The sequence below is a fragment of the Muntiacus reevesi genome, chromosome 12, assembly GCF_963930625.1.
Source record: "Muntiacus reevesi chromosome 12, mMunRee1.1, whole genome shotgun sequence".
Classification (NCBI taxonomy): Eukaryota; Metazoa; Chordata; class Mammalia; order Artiodactyla; family Cervidae; genus Muntiacus; species Muntiacus reevesi.
This window is the reverse complement of record NC_089260.1, coordinates 47,441,221-47,446,002: the sequence shown is the minus strand read 5'-3', so window position 1 is coordinate 47,446,002 and position 4,782 is coordinate 47,441,221.

Below are 4,782 nucleotides of genomic sequence, written 5' to 3'. Positions count from 1 at the left end.
TTACACAAATGTACAGAATGGTACTTTACCCCTAGCACCACGTGGGAAGCCCCGATTTGCATAGTAAGTGGACCTTACCGAACATCTAAGAGAGAGAGGAAAGTAGGGAATTCCGAAGGAAGTTTTACTCTCTCTTACCCTCTCCATCTAACCTGGTGCCCTGGTTTCACATTCTCATCACCTGGGCTCCTCCTTCCACTCTGAAGCAAAACAAATTCCTCTTACAGTGTCATTCAGAACCTGTAAGTCATTTCTGTTGCCTCAGCACCTTCCCACAGACCGCAGGTGTTCACCTCCTCCTCCTTACCAAGGTGTTTTCCTTCCTAAGAAGAGTTCTGGTGCGGCTGCTAAGAAAATAAAAATTTCAACGCTTTATAATTTATTTTTAAACCCCAGTGTTTCAGTCAAAAGGAGACTAATCTTTCTTTCATTCAACAAGTAAAAGAAATTTCTGTGTACTTATTTCATGCCAGGCATTATTCCGGGAGCTGGGAACTCAGCAGGGAATACGACATAGTCTTATTACAGAGTTTTGGTCTCCTGGAGGAGAAATGTTTTAAACAAATAATGATGTGAATAATCTAGTAACCACTTACAGTGGTTACCACAGAGGGAAATTTCTTAGTATTATCTGGAAGGGTGTGACAGTGGCAGAAAGGAGAGAGGGGTGAGGAGTGAGGCAAGGTTTTCTTGACACATTTAATCTGCCCAGGATTAGAAAAGGCTGGTTTACTCCTGAACCAATGTGTTTTTCTCTGCAGTTGCTGCCTTTGAGGAGACAATTAAAATAAGAACAACAGCATTTGTTGAGTTTCTCTCCTGAATTAACTGATTAATTCAAACACTTGTTGAGGGGCGTGTGTGTGTGTGTGTGTGCACACGCTTAGTCATTCAGTCATGTCTGACTGTTTGCAACCCTATGGATTGTAGCCCACCAGGATCAGGCTCCTCTGTTTATGGGACTTCCCAGGCAAAAATACTGGAGTAGGTTGCTATTTCCTTCTCCAGGGGATTTTCCCAACCTAGGGATTGAATCTGGGTCTCCTGCATTGCAGGTGGACTCTTTATCATCTGAGCCACCAGGGAAGTCTGATATTCCACTAAGAGTACATATAGCATCTTATATGTAACCTAGGGAGCATGACAGAAAATATTCAGAAAAATAAAATAGAGAAATATGGTATTATCAGGCAGTATGGAGTGAAATAACTGAAAAGAGGTGGCTGGGTGGATAGTCAGGAAAGGTCCCACAGGGCACAGAGGCCTGGATGGTGAGGAGCTTGCTACAGTGTCTGGTTAAAAAGTGTGTTCAAAGGCCCTGATGCAGAAACCATACTGTTGATGTGTCTGACCACAGAGAAATGTGAAGCCAGAGTAAATAAGTGAGAGGAGGAAGGGAAAGAGGTTCTTGGCTAGGAACTAGGGTCCTGTTTAGATAGGGTTTTGTAGGCTGAGGGAGGAGTTAGTCTTTTTTCCAAGAGAAACATGAAATGATCAGTAGGGGAATAACTTACCTAATTTATGTTTTAAAAATTCATTCTGGGTACAGGATAGAGGATAGATTGCTTATCACAGTGTTTTATAATAAACAACCTAAACATCTACTGATGCAGAATTGGTTAAATTAAACAATGGAATGATGGTTTCTCAGAAAACTAAAAATAGAAATATCATATGATCCAGCAATTCCACTCCTGGATATATTTCCAAAGAAAATGAAAGCACTAATCTGAAAAGATACATGGACTCCAATGTTCATAGCAGCATTATTTACAATAGGCAAGATATGGAAGCAACATAAGTGTCCATCAATGGATAAATGGGTAAAGAAAATGCTACATATATATATATGTATATATAAATACACACACATATATGTACATACATACACACAATGGAATACTACTTACCAGTAAAAAAAAATGAGATTTTGCCATTTGCAACAACATGGACAGACCTAGAAATTATTAATGCTTAGTGAAATACAAACACTTATATGTATAGAGAAAGACGAATGCTGTATGTTATCACTCATATGTGGAATCTAAAAAATAAAATAAATGAAAAAATATAACAAATCAGAAACAGACCCACAGATATAGAGGACAAACTAGTGGTTACCAGTGCTTAAGAGATACAAACTACCACGTACATAGTAATAATACATAAGCAACAATTATAATTATTAATACCATGTATTAGTAAAATAAATAAGCAACAAGGATATATCCATTATTTTATAATAAATTTAAATGAATTATAATCTATAAAAACGTTGAATTACTATGTTGTACACCGAAACTAATAGTGTAAATCAACTATACTTCAATTTTAAAAAAAGGAAAAAAATGATGGTATGTCTATTTGCTGATATGGAAAGATGTTCATATTGTAGTAATTGGGGAAAAATCAACTTACAATATGATGAATACATTGAGCTTTAGTTAGTCTGAAAGGGCATAAATAAAAATGTTTATATTGCTTATCTCTGGATGGTAACAATATACAATTTTTTTCTTTTTTGCTTGTCTATATTTTCTAGTTTTTCCATGTGAGTAATAAAAGACGTATATAAAAATAAGTTCATGAAACATAAGATTAGGAGATGGCCTGACAGAGAAAACATTGAAATACAGTAATGTGGCATTTTCATTTACCAAGAATTTTATATTAACAGCTTATTTAATACCTTGAAAAACATGAATACCTTGCAGCATATTTCAAATATTATTTCATAAAAATTATTATGGAAAACTGAATGTGTGATCACATGAGATATTATTCCTTAAAATTAAAGTTCATAGAATTTTGTCTTTTCCCAGCAAGTATCATTGACTTTGGTTACACACTTCCTCAGATCCAATGTTAAATTCTTTCCCACTTGAGTGCTGACTTTAGGGAGTGCTTCTGAGTGGTTTGCCTTGCTTAATTTTTTTGAACTGGGACTAGAAAATATTTCTATTTTCTTCTTAAAAGTACCAAGAAAAATAATTTGAAGAATGGGAAATCTAGACTCAATGGAATATATCTGAGTTGCTGAGACCTTTTATGAGTTGTACCCCTGTTTTTCTGAAAGTGCTGCATAACTTTAGACTTCCACTTCATTTTTTCTGTTCAAGGTGTTTACCATTGTTTACCATTGGGTGAAGTTTGAAGTCTCTCAAATATTAGCTGTTCAATAACAGTAGCACATCAGACTAAATGCCAATGGGTCAGAATTTATGATTTTCTTTTTTTCCCCCATAATTTATGATTTTCTAATGGTAGCAGTGTGTTTAAATTCTCTACAATGTTGGCCTTTATGATCTTCCTTTGCTAATTGCAGAGGGATCCTCTGAATTTTAAATTTCATGTCAAGTTTTACAATAGTACATTGCTGCAAATGTCATCAGGTTTTTGCCTTGTATGCTCGCAAAAATTGAAGGTTCCCTGCTCCCCCTAATTGTCCTTTACTATCTTTTTGAAATGATTTTCTGTAACTGTTGTATAAGGTAACTTGGACTTCCTAGGTTCTCTGATGTGCCATGTCCATAACAATTTAAAATAAACCATGTAGAAGATATACAAACTATACCAGTGTTAGTCACCTTACTAATTGTGCTAAAGGAAAAGTATGAATAAATGCTATTTTTTAAAGCTAAGCAGCTTTAATACTTTCAAATGCAGTAGCCATAGAGACACCCCTCCATTGGGCCAAGGTGTTGGCAAGTAGTGGTCCTTGGTACTTGTCTCTGTGAAAAACAGTTGTTTCCAACATGACTCTTGCTTTATTGTAATTTTTTTTATGTGGGCTGTCAAACTCTTCGAAAACAGCTTGCTTTCTTGTTCTTCTCTCTCTCTCTTTTTTTTTTTTAGCAAAACCATGTGCTATCGATAGAGTAAAGGTACATTTCAGCTTGCATGATCCTAATGATGAATTCTGATTTCAGTGAAATGCAAATTAATCATAGCCATGATGTTTATTATACTACATTTTATTTTAAATAACCACATTTAACAAAATTGCCTCACTAGACTACCTAGCTACAGAAACGCTATAGACTTTGTTCATCTCAGAACCTAATAGAAATTTTTATAATGTTTAAGGTTTCCAAAGTGCTTCACATACATCGTGGATAAAATGTTTCCAAAGATGTCCATGTCCATTATTGTGAAAGCCTGAACTTCTTAGCTGCCTTGTAGTTTCTTTATTTTTTATTTTTGTCTGTGCTGGGTCTTTGTTGCTGCCAGGGCTTTCTCTAGTTGTAGCGAGCCGGGGAGAAGGCAATGGCACCCCACTCCAGTACTCTTGCCTGGGAAATCCCATGGACGGAGGAGCGTGGTAGGCTAGAGTCCATGGGGTCGCGAAGAGTGGGACACGACTGAGCGACTTCACTTTCACTTTTCACTTTCATGCACTGGAGAAGGAAGTGGCAACCCACTCCAGTGTTCTTGCCTGGAGAATCCCAGGGACGGGAGCCTGGTGGGCTGCCGTCTGTGGGGTCACAAAGAGTCGGACAGGACTGAAGGGACTTAGCAGCAGCAGCAGCAGCGAGCAGGGGCTTCTTCTTAGCTGTGGTGCACAGGCTTCTCATTGCTGTGGCTTCTCTCGTTGCAGAGCATGGGCTCTAGGGCGCTCCACCTTCAGTAGTTGTGGTGCGAGGGCTCAAAAGTTGTGGTTCCCGGGTTCTAGGGCACAGGCTCAATAGTTACGATGCAGGGGCTTAGTTGCTCCAAGGCATGTGGGGTTTTCCCAGATCAGAGATCGAAACCATGTCTCCTGCATTGGCTGGAGGATTATTT